At 39.5% G+C, this 19742-nt stretch overlaps 1 long non-coding RNA gene across 1 annotated transcript in view; it reads left to right on the forward strand.

The window, feature by feature from the left end:
* The window catches only part of LOC134492544 (uncharacterized), a 317255-nt gene that overhangs the window by 168652 nt on the left and 128861 nt on the right, over positions 1-19742 (forward strand). Inside the window, exon 3 of the long non-coding RNA XR_010067462.1 lies at positions 5350-5397. This is a non-coding gene — a long non-coding RNA (uncharacterized LOC134492544). The remainder of the gene's footprint in view (positions 1-5349; positions 5398-19742) is intronic.

Consider the following 19742-nt stretch of genomic DNA (forward strand, 5'->3'; position numbering starts at 1 on the left):
GGAAGCAATAGTACTTTACACAGTGGTATTATTTCATCTGTCTTGTAGCTTTGATTGCATATGTGTATGGGTTTTTCCCCCCTCAGCTGAATAATATGATAGTCTGAGACATCTGGACTGCTTTGCTAAATTACACTTTGAATAGTCCACTTGTGTTTTTCTTTTTGCTTTTATTCCAATTTGAAAATATGACTTAGTCTCTAGACCGTAGTCTCAGGGATGTTCAGCCTATGATTCCCCAACTGTTGTCCAATTCCAGCTCTCACTGGAGTATTCCAACAACAACTGGAGAACTACAGATTGCCCATTCTTGCTCTGGTAGTATGAGTGCTTAGTTAGCTGCTTTATAGTCAAAGCAGTCTCTGATTTTAAGTGAACAAACAAACAGATAAATAAATAGAAGACATTTAGATGGGATAAGACATAGGTGAGAAAATATGAAGCATTGGAAACACTGATTCCAAAAAAACATCTAAGCAGAAAAATAGTGGATGAGTATTATAGTGGATGAGTATTATTACTGACTGATATGAAATACCACATTACAACCTGTTCCGGGTGATATGATCACAACTTTAAAAAGTTTTGTTGCATGATAACTATGCTTGAAACAACTTATTTTTTCTTCCTGCATGGTATAGCCAGTTGAGACCAATCAGAACAAGGAATATCAAATATAGCTGTTTTCAGAACATAGAATTCAAGGTTAGGAAACTGCCAAGATTCACAGCATTGTTAGCATCTTGCGTTATTTTCACTACCGTTTTGTCTGGATGGTGTATTAAATTGGGAATAAAGAATGCTGGAGAAGGCAGCAGTAGGTGTATGGTCTGTACTTTTGCATTAAAGACATCTGGGAGAAAACCCAAACCATCAGAATCGTTCAGCAGTTTTCCCAGTGCATAACACTCTAAAATTATTATTATTTTTTAAAAAATTACACAACATGTAACAATATAAACAGAAACACATAGATGTATTAACGACTCAGTTCCCTCCCTTAGAGAAATCCATATCCCTTTTACCCTTCTTTTGATCAAAACCAAAACTTTATGAAAGGAAGTCTAAGCAACCATGAGATCTTCCTCTTGCCTTTCCTTGCATCCCAAGTTGAGTATAAACTTGGGCTGTTCCAAAGAACCAGATTTTGTTTAGGTTAAATTCAATGCCATAGGGAACTAAAAAAAATCTATGAAGACCCAGCCTAACCTCAGTTCTCCAGCATAGTTAGTCTTAATTGTTTATAACTGTTACCACCAGTTCTCTATGAGGTAAGTTCTTATATCCATTAGTAATTTAAAAGGAACAAGCCAAGCAACACCAGAGATCCTGTCCACAAGAGAAAATTTAAGGTTACAGATAGGACCCCTCTTCTGTCCCCTCATTTCACTATAATCATTTCTGCACTCTGGACTTTTCTTTTTTAAGTATGGGACCAAATGTGGTGTGGCAGGAGAACTTTGCAAAAGAAATAACAAGTTGAAAATGGGTCAGATCAGACCAGGGTCTTCAAGGAACAAGAAAGATCCCCAAGAAAGATCCCCCAAAGGAATTGGAAGGAAAAATAGAGATCAAGCAAGGAAAAAGGAAAAAGAAAAAAGGAGTGACACTATGCATAAAGAGCAGAAATTGCCGGCAACTTTACCCCCTCTGAAAAGAATGTGGCAGTTATGGCTGCATAAAGCTTCAGGGGTGTGAATCAGTTAGAAAAAAATTCAGTTGAATCAGCCCTTTGAATTATGTCTTTGAACGGATTTGAAGTGTTGAATCAAATCTGGTGCCTTCAAATAGGTTCTGGGAGATCTGAAAGTGTTCTGGATATTCAGTGAACGTTTTGGCTTTGCAGAGTGTGAAACATGTTGGAACCCAAATGGAGAAAATTGTTGAGGACAGAAAACTGAGTAGTGTGATGGGTCTCTGATACTGATATTATCATTTCCACAAGCTATGCCAATCAGCAACCTGGGGAATGTGTTGTTGTGCTTTTGTGTCTTACTCTTCCACTCAAAGTTTAGATGGGTTTACTTAGACACTCAGATTTATTCTTCTATTATTTTTAATCTGCCTTGCTTATTCTTGTGTGATCCTCTACCTTTCCCCAAACTATATCCTTTTAACCTTTTCTATTCTGAATTCTGAATCAATGAGTCTGACTTTTAGTACGGTCCATGTTATTCCTTGTCTATTTTATCTGTAATTCTTCAGCTGTTTCAGTCACCCTTTCTCATTCCTCGTGAAAATTTAAAACAAAATCCCTGTGTTTTTTTTCTGCTGTTTACATCTCTCGTGTCATTTATGTTGTGTGACTCTGAGATAGCATCCGTGATGTAAGACTGCTACAGCATAATTTATTATTAAATTTATATCACCGCCCATCTCCCCCAATGGGGGACTCTGGGCGGTAATGTATGCACAATAGTGATACTACAATTACTTCTAAGATATTTTTAAAAGAAGTTATTATAGAAGTCAATCCCACAAGAGGCTTACCTTGCCAATGAGCCACATGACCTGTCTGGCAGTGCAAAAATAAATAAATAAATAAATAAAAGCAACCAGGGAGTTCTACATTCTTCAGTATTTAATTAGAGCTTATATGTAAACACTTTTTGAACATTTTTATTTTAAATTTGTGTAGGACACTTTCTGCATGTGTTCATCACAATTTTTTGATAGATATTTTGCTGGATATTATGGAGGCACTGTCCTTTTATCATTCTTGCTATGTCTCCCTTGAAAGAGATGTAAGGATAATATTTTTAAAAAAATGTTATTGTAAAAATTTTGAGCTATCTAGCTGAAACTTTGTATGTGTATTGTCCTCTAAATGACCTCTGATCTTTTCAAGCCATCTTTATTTTCCTATTCCAGCTCACAGGAGAAATTTGAATGAATGTTCTAGTCACAAATTGGTTCAAATCATATCTTGTTGCCTCCAGAAATTGAATTACAAATTTGAAGTGAATCATGCCACTTTAAATCTCAATCAATAAATCAATATTTTATTATGTTCACAGACCAGAATTACAAATAACTTTAAATCTCAAATCTGAATTGAATTTTACATATGTGTGCACTCATAGTGGCACAACCCTTAATGACGTCTTTTATTCAGGGAGCTATAAGTCTAGAATGTTTTTTACTACAGTGATATTTTGCATAATGAAAGGAAACTTAGAAAGTTCAATGATTTGATTAATATGCAATCGTTCTTATCAGTTCCTTTTTAATTAAGAAGCAAGTAGATAATAGCAACACAGAAAGAATTTGTATTTGCTTTTTTCAGAGATTATAATGTTTGAGGTTGCTGGAAGTTTTTCATCTTTTGGATTTATTATCCATTTGTTTTAACAACATTTAGGAATAAGGGCATTCTGCCCAGCTGTAACTGCTATCTGTAAAATAATTGAATAGATAAAGAGCCAAATCAGGAATTTATCAGAAACTCTAAAGTATCTCCAATTCATTCAAATAGCAAAAGGTATATCAATCACAAAGGCAGTCATATAATAAATAGACAGAGTAAGATAACAGTCCTCAGAACCATCCTGTCTAATCTGGTGCCTTCTGAACTACAACTCCCAGAATTTTCATATACCATGGCCAACGCATCTGAAGGATATCAAGTTGGAGAAATGTGATATAGTTAAAACAAATAGTCAGACTACTATTTGACGCAATCATGCTTCTACTCACACATACTCTATGGCACAAGAAAGAATGGACAACCAACAGGCCACATAATATCCTATGGTACACTGCCAAAATTTGCTTCAGAAGCTTCATTGTCTTTTCTGTATACAGTGAGTACAAAAAGCAATTATACATGTTTACAGATCCATACTGAAAGTATAATTTCCTCCTAACTTTTGATGGGAAATAAATGTATTAACTGATAGGATTAACTTCAGAACAACTTTAAAAAAGAAGAGAGCCAACATTCCACACCGACTTCCAGTGATATTTCATGTTACCACCCATCTCCCAGAGTCCTTGGATGCCCCCCTTCAAAATCAATTAATAAATGTGAGGTCACAAGCTATAGAAATGTTGCCTATCCCTGTGTTAAAATGAGGCAAAAGATACAATTTTAAAATATATGTTAATATATTTAATGCGCAGATCTACTGAGGGAAATCATATTTCCAGTCATAGAAAGGACATTGTGTGTTCAGCTGCAAGGAATTTTTTTCCTTGTTTTGATTTCATTTATTTCATTTGTTGTTTTTGTTGCTTTGGAACCAAGTAAGGGAAAAAAAACCCTTTGATTGCAAAAATGTCTTCTTTCACATTGAGAAAATATAAACTGCTTCTAAAATTCACAGTTTTGAGAAATGGAGATAGCTCTTAAGTAATATTTTGTTTCTGGAACATTTGAACTGTAAATGTTTTTCGGGGGAGATGGGCGGTGATGGAAATTTGAAATATAAATAAATAAATAATTTCGTTGTCCCTTTATCAAAAATAAAAATACTGTGGTGACCAAGTATAGCAGCCTTCAGTTCCTCATCATAATCAAAGGTGAATATTTTCAGTGCAATTCTAAGTGCTTGTGAAAGAGAAATGACAGATCGACTGTGACATTCATATTTGTTCACACTAGCTAGGGCAGCAGATGGGGATGAGAAATGGGGAGGGATCATTTTTCTTTTCGTGCTTGGCAATATTTACTTTAGTTCCCCATTGAAATCAATAGAGGGAAGTAATTAAGTCAGCTGAGGTTGGTGTAGTTGAGAGCCATGAATTAAAGTGGCTTTGGATTCTACGGATCCCTAGCCAGCCACAAACTCCTCCCATCCCCATGCCTCGTATTAGACTTTAACTGTAGACCTTTGAGCCTTGGATTACTGTGCATTCAGTGTCTGATAAAAAATTCTTGTATCAATGAAAGGAATCCCATCAACAGAAAGTCAAGTCAATTTTACCATTACACTCTTCTCAAGTAAAATATAATACTGTGCTGTAAGGAAGGGAAAAAGAAGTTCTATCTCTGCATGTGAGGAGTTACACTGTACTTTTATTACCAAGCACTTCTCTTTCACTTGTTCTATGCAGAATTTAAGTTACCTAATTCTTTAATCTGAAGTCTAGCTGAATGTTGGTGTTGATTGTTATCCCGATCTTCTAAAAGTTCTATTGTATCTTTGTATTCTGTTGTATTTTATATATGATAGCTGCCTTACATAATATTAAGAGGTAGTGAATACAGATACAAATACAAATTCTAAGCAACTCAAGAATGCATTTCCATTCATTAGTTGTACTATTAATACATTATTTATTTAATTTGGTGTTCAAAAATTTCTTTAATGACAATGTCATCTATATCTTCCCCTTCTTTCCTTTCAGGTCTCAGGGTGAAGAATTTGGAACCGAATCAAAATCTACATACTCAGGGTAGGATTATTTTTGTTCAGTTTTTGCTATGGTGTGGTTAATCATTTTAGAAATCATATCTGAGTTGGTATATTACTTGCAAGCTGTATTTACTTTTATTGTGTGAATATCTTTTCGGGATAGGTATCATATTTGTATACAGATAATTGTCTAGTTGTTTTGTTTTAGGAAGTTATTAAAATGTCTGTGTGTGTGTTTAATAGTTGAATCTCTTACTATTTATTGTTGGTAATATTTCTCCTGGGCTTTGATTTGTGACAGTCTGCCAACCATCATCCCCGGAAACATATGGCTGATTTTATAGTGGTCCAAGTCTTGATAGGCATTGTGAAGTCAGTGTTTGAAAGCTTGGCCGCCTTGGATTTATAAGTTTATGGTCTTGGAACTGATCTGATTTTAAAACCAGACTGAATCATAGTTGCTCGTGAAAGTGGCATAGGCCTTGCTGAAGCAAATAACAAGGACAGTCATTAAAAGACTTACAGTAAGAAATGTATGGAGGAAAGAGTTACAGGTTACAAGAAGTAGAAACTAGTATTTTATCACCAGGCAGCCATTTTCAAAATGGTTTTAGCAAGCAAACTCTAATGTCATAAAGTATCAAGATAAATGATATTTTCAGTGAAATAAAAACTGAGCAAATCTTGTTGGTACTGTACTTAAAAACTGTTTTATATTCTAAGTATTCCAGTTAACATACTAAAAAGCTGCAGTGCAAAACTTATTTGGAACAATGACTTTCAGATGATGTTATGCATATTGAGGTGGAAGTAAATCCTACTAAATTCCATGGGATTTACTCATGGTAAACAGGTGAAGTATTGCAGTCCACTATAATTTAACTGTCAACAAAGTAACTGTTAGCATTAGATTGGCAACCTTAAGACTGTTCCTATTATTTTCAGAACATTCTTTATTGTTCAAGATTATCAGATTTGGAGAGTGGGAGGGAGCACTGAAAGACATATAGGACAAAAAAAATGTAGATGGGCTACTTGTTTTATTTATGCTATGACTCCTTTGAAAACCACAAGGGAACTTGAGGTTGGCCCCTGGGATTGTAGGTTAACACCCCTGCTATGTTGTTGTAATGGGGGACATAAATGCTTCCAAAGTAAATTAGCACTCTAAGCTGCCCTTTTTAGTCAAAATTATTGTGCTTTTGGAGGTGGGCAATGAAAAGGAAATTCTGCTTTTTAAAAGCCATATGAACTTGGCTTTTTGCAGGTTTATTATATCAATGTTCAGAGTTCTCTTATAATAGAATGGTAGATAGAACGACTGCATTAGGCTAATCCCTAGATTATAAAGTAAGACTGAAATGAAAAGGTTTCAAACTTTCGTTTTATGTAGTCTAGGAAGGTAAAAAAGTTTAAATGGAACAAATCTAATTGAATTACATAAACTTTAAATGGATGTACCTGATAATGTCAGAAAGATTAGCTTCATCTAACACAGCATAAATGATGAAGCAAAAGATGGTTCTGAAAATTACTAGTTCAAATAGGCATGAAGGGGTTATTGTATAACCAGGCAAAATGCAAGAATTTTTTTTCAGGCATCATTACTAAATCAAATCTGAACTGTGCAATTCTCTCTCTCTCTCTCTCTCTCTCTGAATGATATCATATACAAGAAAAAGGGCAGCAGTAAATATCAGATTTCTCTACAGTAATTTGTGTTTTGTCATTAATGAAATATAAGAATTTTTGGTTGCTTTAAACTTTTTGCTGAAAATATGAGAATTTCAGTTTATTCACGCATTGATTTATTTGTGATTCAAAATTTGTCTTGTGCATGGCTATGAGCTATATATTCTAATGCATTTATAATGCAGATTTAAATTAGTATGAGTTCATCAACTTTGCTTTTTAAAGCTTAAAATATTTTACATTTAGTAAAGGCAAAATTCTCTGGCTCAGCAATTTAAGCCAGGAATTCTGGACTGTTAGTCTGTTGTAGTTTTTATGTGCATCCAGTGCAATTTTTAAATATCAGCTCATTCTATTTATTTCAGAACCACTAGCAAACTCTATATTCTGTTAAGCTGGTTGGTGTTCAGTAAAGACAATGAATGTGATCAACACTATACTATACTTTTTATAATTTCCAAATCCAGTCCTCCAAAGATAAACACCCAGTCATTGCGTCTGTGTCCCAATATCTTCCACATGAAGAATAATTGCTCACCAGACTATCAGTGTAGTATTCTATTATATTTATTGAAGCCAATTTACCAAGGGATCTTGGTGTATTTTTATTTATTTATTTATTTTTCAGAGGACAGAACCAATTCTTGTCTTGTCTTCAATCTAACAATGTAATTGTACATATGGTGAATTATTTTCCACACACCCCCCATTCCAGCATTCTACATTTAGCTTGTTATTGACTTAAAAAAGATACCTTCTCAATATGGATTTTGGACTACAGAAAACAACTACAGTGATTGGCAGAATGGATGCACATATAATACACTCACATATTCTTTGCAATCAATTGATACATTACTGCATCCAAATTAAAGTAACAATGGAAAAGTTTCTAAAAATGTAAAAGATAAGAAAAAAACATTAACAACAAATTATTCTAAATTACAATCTGTTCTTTGTCCCAAGAAATGTAGTTTGTAAGGAGGTGTGATGAGTAGGAGATTTCTTTGGAATAAACTCATTTTTAAGGGTGGTCACCTCTCTGTTTTACCAATATGCCTCAAGCTGTGTGATTCATCATTTCCCCCTCTTTCTGTATATTGCAGTTTCCAAATACCACCCACTTGTAACAGCATGGCTGAGGTGGAGACAGAAGTTCCTGCACTTTTGGGGTGACTCCTAGCAGGTGGCTTATAAATCAAAGGTTCTTTCATGATTTTCACAGTCAGTAATAAGGCTGTTTAGAAGAAATGAGTGAGAAGGAATTCAGTTGAACTGGGAAGTAACCCAATCTCTGTCATGAAGTAAAATGTATTTGAATTAAATAGAGAAACAGGACTTTTTCCCCTTGAAAACAGCTTTTTTTCAAAATCTCTCCTGCAGTTCTGAGCACTGCCACACTTGCTGTGATATTGATTATATTCTGCTTCCTTCTCATAATATAATCTATTCTGAGACACTCTTTTACCTTGTGTAGATGTAAGTAAATGCTTTAATCAGTTTAATAATACCTCAAATAAATATATATTAAAAATAAGAAGACAAACCATTCAAGTCTTAACATTGGAGTCATTTCATGAAATAAATACAGGAGGTCCATCTGTATCTGATAGAAAATATTTACACCATGGTTGCTTGTTTAAGGCATTTATATCCTGTATTTTTGCCAGAAACCTTTCCGTATAGTTTCCAGGTTGTTTCCAAAGAGACATTTCTTGTCATCAGATGTAAAATCTACAAGATGACATAGAAAGGAAGGGGATGTGAAGAAAAGGGAGAGTAAGAAGTCTAAGGTGTCTTACTGTTCTAACAATCTTAGTTTCTCTCTTGATTATAACTGGGAGTATAGCTGTTGGATGAGTTTTGGAGGAAGACAAAGTTTGATGTATCTACCTTCTTTTCTTACTTCTGCCACTGGCTGGGAGAATGTCATAACTCTTATTAGAATAACAAAGCTTAGTAAAGGTTACCTAGAGCCTTACCATCTCTTACTTTTAATAAATTTCTTGTTTCTATCCTTGAAGAGACATGTGAACAAATATGAGTTCCAGATACAAGTTATTTCAATACTGTCATTCTTTATCAATGACTTTTAAAATTTGCCTGAATTTAATCATGATTTATTCAAAACACCTACTAATCAAAAGCAGAAAACTACTATAATCACCACAAACAGCACAATTCTGCACTTGTATACTCAAGGATTCTGAGTTCAGTACAAGTTGTTCAAGGTTAAGTATCTTCAGCTTGAACTGAAAACCTATGTACAGTTACTAGAAAGTTGTAAATTCCACTGCATTCACTAGATATTCAGCATAATACACTGAATGGAGAAATTTAGAGAAGTACGTCTGGGCAAATCAAAGAGCTTTTACTCCAAGTTCTGGGCCTCAGGCCAGAACAGCTTGTTTTCATCTTTCCCACTTTTCCTGAAAGAACACCCTGGTACTTATCAGTATTCATGGTTATATATATTGGAGAAGGGTGAGCCAAACACATTTTAGGTAAAAAATAGATTATGAGGTCTCTTAAATTATGATAGTTTATAAATAAGCCATGAAAGAAGTGGCCCTGTCCACATTCAATGGGCTTATTAGCCCAAAAGATTCCAACCTGTAATGGTATGTGGGAATGACCTTGGGAGATGGGCAGAAGAGATGCTGCTTAGGGAACAATCAGATAAGAGGGGGGAGGAGCCCGCAGCTGCATAACAGGCAAAGAAAGAAACTCAGAAAGGATCCTCCCTAACTTATCAGGCTGTAAAAAAAGACAGTGGGATATTTGTACTTTCAGACTTGCAAGATTCTGTTAATGTAGCCTTACAATAAAGTAGAGTTAGCTCATCTGGTTGTGTTTCCTGTCTGGTCTATCTTGGAAGGCTGACACAACCAACACAGGTCTAGTAACTTACAAAGATTCACAATTCTTTTTTTTTTTACTAAAGGCATAGTCATAGTCGCATATACCACAAACATATCTGCTATAAGTGAGATTAAGGGGCTTTTTGCCTCATCTGTGCTACTGAATGAGACTCTGTGCTTGGATAATACTTGCTTTGATCATGGTATGGATATCTGTTTGTGTGTGTCTAATCTATAAAACAATAAAACAAAGGTTACAGATACAGGCTGCATTGAAAGAAAAAAATGCCTAGAATTTCCAGGTGGCTCACTGTCTCAGCCAAGCAAAAGAATCTCTATTGTAGCTTTAACTTCTGTATTTACCAGTGGAATGAAATCACATTGGTGTTGAATATTCTTTGCTTTGCTGAAGGTATCTGTAATAATAAATAAAACCTTTTTGTTCATTTTCATTGACTCACTATATTACTGGGAACATGTATCATTCAGCTAGACAATGTCAAGATATACATGTTGTCCTTCCTTACTGCTTTGTGAACAGACACCCTAATTCTATTCTATACTGTACTTTTGAGACTCATCATTAGCGTCACAATAATAATGTAATTTCCTGTGGCTATGGTATATACTTTTTTCTTTCCTGCATAACTGTTTATGCCTGCGATGGAGTAGAATCCAACCTATATAAGTGTATACATTTACGTAGGTTGGATTCTATTACAAATTTACATTTGTAAATTTTTGAAATTTATTTATTTATCAAATTTGTCACCGCCCATCTCCTCCCACCAAAGGGACTCCGAGTGGTTTACAACAAAATAATCAGAAAGACAATAAATATATAATACAATTAAAATATATAAAAAATACACTATATAAAAACAATTACTAATAACTAATAAATATAGATAAAAATTAAGTCCAGATGGCTATGATCTAATTGAGTCCTTGCATGGGAGGAGCATTTTAGGGTACTAGCCATCCCCAGGCATGATTATTCCCCTCCCTACTCCAAGCCAGGTGGCAGAGCCAGGTCTTCAGATTCCTCTGGAAGGCCAAAAGTGATGGGGCTAATCTCACCTCCAGGATCAGGATGTCCCACAGGGTGGGAGCTACTGCAGAGAAGGGCAACCTGCCTCCTGGACCCCGCCAGACAGAATTCTCTTACTGATGGGGTCTGCAGCATGCCCTCTCTGCATAATCAGGTGGGATGGGTCAATGTAATGGGGTTGAGGTGGTCCCTCAGGTAGCCTGGCCCCATGCCGTGCAGGTCTTTAAAGGTGATAACCAACACGTTGAATTGTACCCAGAAGCAAACAGGAATCCAGTGCAGCTCATGTAGTAAAGGTGTTACATGTGCCCTTCTGGGGCTCCAAAGATAGCCTGTGCAGCTGCATTCTGGGCCAGCTGTAGCTTCTGGATACTCTTCAAGGGTAGCCCCAATGTAGAGGGCATCGCAGTAGTCTATATCGGAGATGACCAGGGCATGAGTGACTGTTCGAAGGGCTTCCCGATCCAGGAAAGGACGTAACTGGTGTACAACATGAAGCTGCGAAAAGGCCCTCCTTGCCACTGCTGCCACCTGCTCTTCGAGCAGGAACCATGAGTCCAGGAGGACCCCCAGATTACACACCAGGTCTGTCTGGTTCAGTGCAAACCCATCCAGAACCAAAGATGATAAAGTCCCAGATACGGAAGAGCCATTAACCCACAGCCACTCCATCTTACCAGGGTTCAGCTGAAGCCTGTTGTTCCCCATCCAGGCCCCTACAGCCCCCAGGCACTGAGAGAGGGCAGTCACAGCATCACTTACCTCACCTGGGATGGAGATGTACAATTGAGAATCATCTGCATATTGATGACACCTCATCCCATGGTGACAGATGATCTCACCCAGTAGTTTCATGTAGATGTTAAAAAGGAGCAGAGAGAGAACCAAACCCTGCAGCACCCCACAAAGGAGAAGCCAAGGGTCAGACCTCTCGCTCCCTATCACCACTTATTGGGACTGGCCCTGGAGGAAGGAGGGAACTGGCACAAAACCATGCCTCCCACCCCGAACTTCCTGAGCCACCCCAAAAGGATACCATGGTTGATGGTATTGAAAGCTGTTGAGAGGTCAAGAACAGCAAGGATGGATGTATTCCCTCAATCCCGCTCCTGCCAGAGATCATCCATAAGTGTGACCAATGCTGTTTCCATCCCAGATCCAGGCCTAAAACCCGACTGAAAGGCATCTAGATAATATGTTTCCTCCAGAACCCTCTGGAGCTGCAATGCCACCACTTTCTCAACCACATTTTTCCAAAAAGGGGAGGTGGGAGACTGGACGAAAATTGTCCAGTACGGTAGGGTCCAGTGATGGTTTCTTGAGGAGGGAGTATACCAGCACCTCCATAAAGGCAGTTGGAAACACCCCCTCCTGCAAGGATGTATTAACCATCACCTGGACCCAAAAACCTGTCACCTCCTAGGCTGCTTTCACCAGCCAGAAAGGACATGGGTCTAGATGACAAGTGGTGGCATTTACTGTCTGGAGAATCCTGTCCACTTCCTCAGGTCCAACAGGATCAAACTGTTCCCAGATAACTAGATAAGTACACTCCTTTGGTATCTCCACAGACCATGCCTCACGCTTGGAGTCTAACCTGGAACAGATCTGAGCGATTTTATCCTGCAGATGCTCAGAAAACTCCTCTGCATGGCCCTGTAGGTGCGTCACTGGGCCCACCTTCCCCAAAAGGGATTGAGTGATTTTAAACAGGGCCGTTGGGCAGCATTCTGCAGACACAATAAGAGCGGAGAAGTATTGACACTTTGCCGCTCTTATTGCCACAAGGCAGGACTTAATAGCGGCTCTAAGCAGTGTTTGGTCAGATTCAGTCTTTGTCTTCCTCCACTGGTGTTCTAGGTGTCTCTTAACCCTCTTCAGAGCCCTCAGCTCCTCCATAAAGCATGGGAATGTCAGGTTCAATGGGACAAGAGAGGCTGCACAGGCACGATCCTGTCCAAGGCCCCAGCCACCTCTCTATTCCGGGCAGCAGCCAGGGCCTCTGCTGGACCATGCAACAGATCCTCAGGTATAACCCCCAGCTCCCTCTGAAACCCTATTGGGTCCATCAGTCGCTGGGGGCAGACCAATTGAACGGGTCCAGCCACCCTGCAGAGGGGGGTGGCATAAGAGAATCTCAGGGTCACCAGGGCATGATCTGACCATCAGAATGGGGACAGCTATAACTCTCCCCTGAGATCACATTGCCCCTGCTTTGACAACAAAACCAAATCCAGGTTAAGACCACTGTCTCGAGTCAGGTCTAGAACAATCTGGGACAGGCCCATGGCTGCCATGGTAGCCATGAACTCCCAAGCTGCCTCCAAGGCATGCCCTAGGGATGGCAGGTTGAAATCCCCCAAAACCATAAGTCTGGGGAACTCCACCGCCAACCCCGAGATGGCCTCCAGCAGCTCAGGCAGGGAGGTTGCTACGCAGCAGGGAGGCTGGTACAATAGCAACAATTCCAATTGTTCTCAGGAGCCCAACTTCAAAAATGGTCTCACAACCAGCCACTTGTGGAGCAGCGCCCCTGAAGGTCAACAGAGATTCCTGGATGACAACAGCTACCCCTCCTCCCCTGTCCTGGGGTCTCGGCTGATGCCATACTGTAAACCCAGCCAGGCACATCTCCAAAAGGGGCACCCCTCCTTCAGGGCCCAGCCAGGTCTCAGTAATACATGCCAGGTCGGCTCCCTCCTCTGTGGTTAAATCACATATGAGGGGGGCCTTGTTGTTAACTGACCTGGCATTAAGCAGCAGCAGCCGGGAGCCGGGGCCCTCAAGGATCTGCTGACCAGGGCCTGGGTCTGAGAAATTGATTGATTTGTTGATTGGTTATGTGCCAGCAAGTAGTTTTTGACTCCTAGCGACCACAATTTTTGAAATAATAATTTTGATAAAATGCATAAGCACTGTAAACATACCTTGTGTAAACATATCCTAACATGGCAGCTTATTATAGTCCAAAGTCACCCAAGAAATAGTCAAGTTGCAGTTGGGTCTCTCCAATCCTGTTCCAACATTCCAATCTCTGCACTACATGTTTTATCAGTGGACAGGAATACATGTTCATGACAGTGAATAACACACATACAACCATACACACATTTATGCATTTTTTAATAATACCATTTGGCAGAGTTTTATGAATGAGCATATGCACATTCATAACAGAGAGAGCATAATATCTGAGTTAATTTTAGTAATTCTATTAGTCTAGAAAAAGAAGGGAGAATTCAGTCTAGGATGAAACAATAGAACACTGAAAGAACATAACTGGGGCAATAAATGCATTCCTACATATTAGAGTATATTCACAGCTGGGAAGGATCAGTATAACATGGTTTTTCTTTTGATACACAATCCTTGCTAGCAGATGGTTTAAATATTTGACTTCCCATATCAAATGCTACTCTTCTGATCAGATAAAGATTGATAAAAACTGCATTTTTAAAAACTATACTCACAATCATGTTTACTTTCCTCCTTACAAGCCATCATCAGACTATACTGGCTTGGTCTACATTCACCCAAGTTGGATACTCACCTGGCAGTTCCAGGACTGCACCCCTTCACCAGCGCCTTTAAAAGTCACTATTGAATTATAATGTTTAATTTGACAGAAAACAGTATCTATTCAATACTCGGGGAGTCACTATTTAATTATTTTAATTAAATGTATTACAATCGAACTAAATCAAGTTTAGTTTCTGGTCTGGCACTTTCCATCTTCTGAGTGTAGCTTCCAGGCCTAAGAAAGACTATATAAGCCTGGCCCACCAAAATAAGCATCCAAATCTCACTACTCAATTGAGTGATCAGGCAAGATATTTGGGCAAGATGGTTCTCACCAAGATTAGCCAAGCATCCCCCTTCCCCTCCCTTGGCTACTATTACTGGCATATGGTCAGATGATTTACAGGTAGTCCGCACTTACCAACTGCCTTGTTTAGCATCTGTTCAAAGTTACGATGGTTAAAAAAAGAGCTTTGCTACCAATCCTCACATTTACGACCATCATAGCATCCTGCGGTCATGTGATTGTCATTTCCGTGCTTCACAACCAGCTTCCAACAAGCAGAATTAATGGAGAACATGGAAGTGAAGTCACAAGTCATGGTCACATGATGTCTCACTTAATGTCAGTAGTGATTCACTTAACAGTGGAAACTGAAGTGAGGTCGTAAGTCTGGTGTGGTCATGTGATATTTTGCTTAGCGACCACAGCACTTAGGGATGGAGTTGCCGGTCTCAATCATATATATTTTCTCTTCCAAGTATACTATCATAATAAAGAAATGCATGATTATAGCTAAAATCAGCTACTTTGGGGAAAGCAGATCTTCAGTTTATTTCCCGTTCCTTATTTAATTCTTTTCAGCCCCTTGAAGCTTTATCTCAAGCAGGTTTAGGCCGGAAGCTTATCAGAAGCTCCAGTCAGAAATATGTACAGTACTTTCAAAGGAAATGTTTGATTTTATTTCTTTTGATACTTTAGGTGTCTTTACTAAATTCTACATTCTATAATGGATGTATAATAAAGCGCCCCTTTATCCAAGCATTCAGTTCACATGTCAGATAACAATTCTGGTTTATTGTGATCAAGCAAATGTGCCTGATAGTTCTGCTCGGTTCTTTCTCCCAGCAAGAGTGAACAAACCAACCAAAAGGTCTTCCTTTAGGGTTTGTTGAATGTCACATCACAACTGGGCTTTATTGATCCTTCCCGTCCTAACAATCAATCATAGCAAAGATTCATAGGCTAAGAAAACTGTGAAGGGTAAGAGGGATATAAATAAATAAAAGCTGTAAGAAATGAGGGCATAATGCTAAACAGGAACAGAGGTATAACAACCAGCAGGCCAGGGAGGAGTGGTTTGACTCCTTAATTTCCTTAGCCAAAATCTCCTCTGGTCAGGGATTACTGGCAAGTTGTCGGTTCAACACTGAGGCTGCCACAACCAAGAGACCAACTGGTGGGCCCCCCTTGGGTTTTCCTGACTGGGGTGAACTGGGGTCCCCACACCTCTCTCCCTATTGTTCTCCACAAACTAAGCTGACTGTCATGCTCCCCGATCATATGTTCCCAGAGCATCTGATCGAACTCGCATGCATGAATGGAATCAACATGTGTTGAATCTTGCAAGTCGCTGGAATGGGGAGGGAGGCGAGCCAGGAGTGTGAAACCATCTTGTTTGGACTACCTGGCATTCAAGGTCAGGCTGCTGAGAGCCATTGGAGACGTCTGCACAGGGCTGAATGAACTGGCATGAGAAAGGGGGGCTACATACCGAAAGGGGGAGGGGTGGTTTCATTGGACTGTTTAACCTGGGGAAACTGCGGGAATTCCTATTCGCAACTTTTTCAGTGTAGTGCATACTATACTCCATTAAAGAGATTTCTACTTTTACCACATATGAATCAAATTTAATGGGAAGTCATCACACTGACATAACCACAAGTGATAACCCCTAGGCCTTACAGCTTGGAGGTGTGGTATTAGAAGCTGCTCCTTTCTCTGCCCACTGGAAGACAGGCTGATCCACCAGGTCCAGGTGGCCTCCTTTGACCACCCAGATGGTCATGGCAATGCAGAAGCACCAATCACTGGCCAAATAAAGAGAGCCAGTATCTAAGCCAGCGCAAATCCCTCCTCTGACTTTATGCTTTCAAGACATCCAGCACAGAACTTTCAGAGACCTTCTCGGCTTCCCCTTGAGGGCCTGCAGCCCCCGGAGGCTGAAGATGATGAACAGCGGGCACATAGCAGGAAGACCCAGCCATTCCTGGCTCTTCCAAAAGCCTCCTCCCTGCAAAGGAGGGGCAACTGAACTTGGAGCTTATTGGAGGAAGTCAGAGGCCTGGGAGCCAATCCCACAGTTGTTGCTATGTCAGACTCTATAAATCCCTAGCAATCCTTTGTAAGTCATTTCCTAGTTTGTTTAGCCTGTAGGGGTGGCAGGAGCAACCAAGGGAGTCTGGACCAATATGCTTATTAAAGTCACAATCTAAAAGAGTTCTCACTTATTCGAATGTGTAAATCTGTCCATGAACAAAGCAGAGTGAGTGATTCCTTTGGCTTCGCTTAAAGTTATGGGACTGCTTAAGATTGCCTTGTTGTGTGTCCTTCCTCTGTAGCTGTCAGCCACCCACTTCCCAATTTACAATCCAACAGAAATAACCTACTGTGTATGATTACTTCTCAACAGCTCCTTAAAGGGAGCTCAAGAAGAGATGTGCCTGGGTTAACAAGGGATGAGGGAGGTGGCAGTGGAGCAGATCTGAAGTTCCTTTATGCACTTCAGATGTGAATATTGCACACCTCTAATTCTGACATATACAGGTACAGTATAAGCAAAAGAGATCAACTATACCTTCCCCTGCATATACATAGGCACACATGCAGCCACTTGAGTCTAATGTACAGCAGAAGAGAAAGGTGTGGCAGTCAGTTTGTTGGTGGATTCCAGAATTGAGGGTGATGCTGGGGATCCCAGCTGACTCCACAGTAGGCCACAGGTTGAACCTGATGGAGTTTTTAAATGTTAATAAAAGAACTCCAAGCAGCAAACAGCAATCTTGCAGATTAGAAGTGTGGACCAAAAAGAGAACTTGCACATCAAGCTTAATTATGTTCGGAAATAAGTTCAGTCTTCACACTGCAGCTACTTGAAGAAAAATAGAGATGGCTCACTTTATTCCGCAGATCGGGATACAGGTAGGTTCACAGTAGAAAGGCACTTCATCACTAGTTCTTAGACTTTCTATGTGGAGTAGAAAGTCTGAGTGCAAGCAAGGTGTTAGAGGACGAGACCTGTGTGTCTGCCCATGAGGAAAAGAAGATGGAGACTGTTGAATCTCCCAGACCAAGAAGAAGGAGGAAGAGGAAATCAAGTGACCCATGTGACATCCCACAAGCACAACAGAGACATAATCCCTCTTACTATGCTTATGAGACAATGCTGAGTTGACCCCTGATAATTCCACAAGAACATGTCTGCATTACTGTAACAAAGTCTCTTAAAGTAACGCTAAAGGCAATTTTCTAGATTTGCATAGCATATGTAATAATATGCATATGATCTGGATACAAGACTTTAGGATGTATAACTCCTAGATCATGGATATCCCTTTAGAGGGAGAGCACTAGGGGATTCTAAAAAGCTCCTGAAATAAGATCACTCGTGAAATATTGTATATCATTGGAGCGTAAAAAAAAAATAAGATTAACATGTAAATAAGGGAAGTTGCAAATCATCTGTATCAAATCCAACTTTCCTTCCTGTTTTTGCATCTCTCCAAAAATGTCTGCAGACCTCTGCTCAGATTTTGGGAGTACATGGAGGAGTGAGGAAATCCACCCCACTAATGGATGACATATCTCATTGGCAACATTCTCTGTCTAAATGGGTTCCCAGCCAGATGATTAGGCCAAGAGCATTTTTATAAATTGTGAGAGTAGGTCCACTTTTTTCCCTTTCAGTATGAAGTATGAGTAATAAAAATATGTGCATAAGGATGCTAAAAACAGTTCTTGAAGGCTGTTAACTTCTGTGGGATTCTTTGGCTAAATGCAAATATCATAGGCCATGGAGTCCTGTTGCTGAAGATTTCTATTGATAAATCATTTGAATAAAATAAGTGAATTATTTTAAAATCCAGAATCTTTTTTTTTAAAGAATATGCTAAGGCTTGTTCTGGGTCTTCTCTGTATTCTTGCAATGCATAGTCCTTTCCATGGTAGCCTTCAGCTTTTTTTGCTGGTCATTGCACATAGCAGCACCTAGCCAACCTGATTGATCTCCAAAAAACTGAGCAAGGCTGAACCTTGTTACTAGGCCTGTACAGTGTTTCAAATTTGAAGGCAAATTAGTGCTTTGGAGCATACAAAGGCACAACATAGTATCTGTTTGCACTTCTTTAAAACACCAGATATCTGGAAAAGCTGTATACCAGACTTGGTTTATATAGGGAAAAATCCATACATGTATATCAAATGCGTATATTAGGAAAAACTGTGAACAGAAGTAAATGTACATTTTCCTTCCTTTAAAAAATAGCAGAACATTTGATGGAATGGCAAAATAAATGGATTCATGAAACATTTTGGATGATCTTTGGTGGCAGCAGGATGGGGACAGTGCATCCATCCTTGTTCTTCTTGACCTCTCAGTGGCTTTCAATACCATCAATAATGATATTCTTTTGGGTCAGCTTAGGAAGTTGGGGCTGGGTGGCTTGGTTTTGTGCTGTTTCACCTCCTTCCAGGGCCAGTCCCAATTGGTGTTGATAGGGAGCAAGATATCTGGCCTGCAGCCCCTCCTTTGTGGGGTGCCGCAGGGTTTGGTACTCTCCCCACTCCTTTTTAACATCTACATGAAACCACTGGGTGAGATTATCTGTCATCATGGGATGAGGTATCATCAATATGCAGATGATACCCAAGTATACATCTCCATCCTGGGTGATATAAGTGATGCTGTGACCACCTTCTATCGGTGCCTGGAGGCTGTGGGGGTCTGGATGGGGAACAACAGGCTTCAGCTGAACCCTGGTAAGATGGAGTGGTGGTGGGTTGGGGGCTCCTCTGTATCTGGGAACTTACCATCTCTGGTTCTAGATGGGGTTGCACTGCCCCAGACAGACCTGGTGCGGGATTTGGGGGTCCTCCTGGAATCACGACTCCTGCTCAAACAGCAGGTGGCAGTCATGGCCAGGAGGGCCTTTGCTTAACTTCGTGTTGTGCTCCAGTTATGCCCTTTCCTGGACTGAAAGGCC

Source organism: Candoia aspera, chromosome 2 (genome assembly GCF_035149785.1).
Source record: "Candoia aspera isolate rCanAsp1 chromosome 2, rCanAsp1.hap2, whole genome shotgun sequence".
Lineage (NCBI taxonomy): Eukaryota > Metazoa > Chordata > Lepidosauria > Squamata > Boidae > Candoia > Candoia aspera.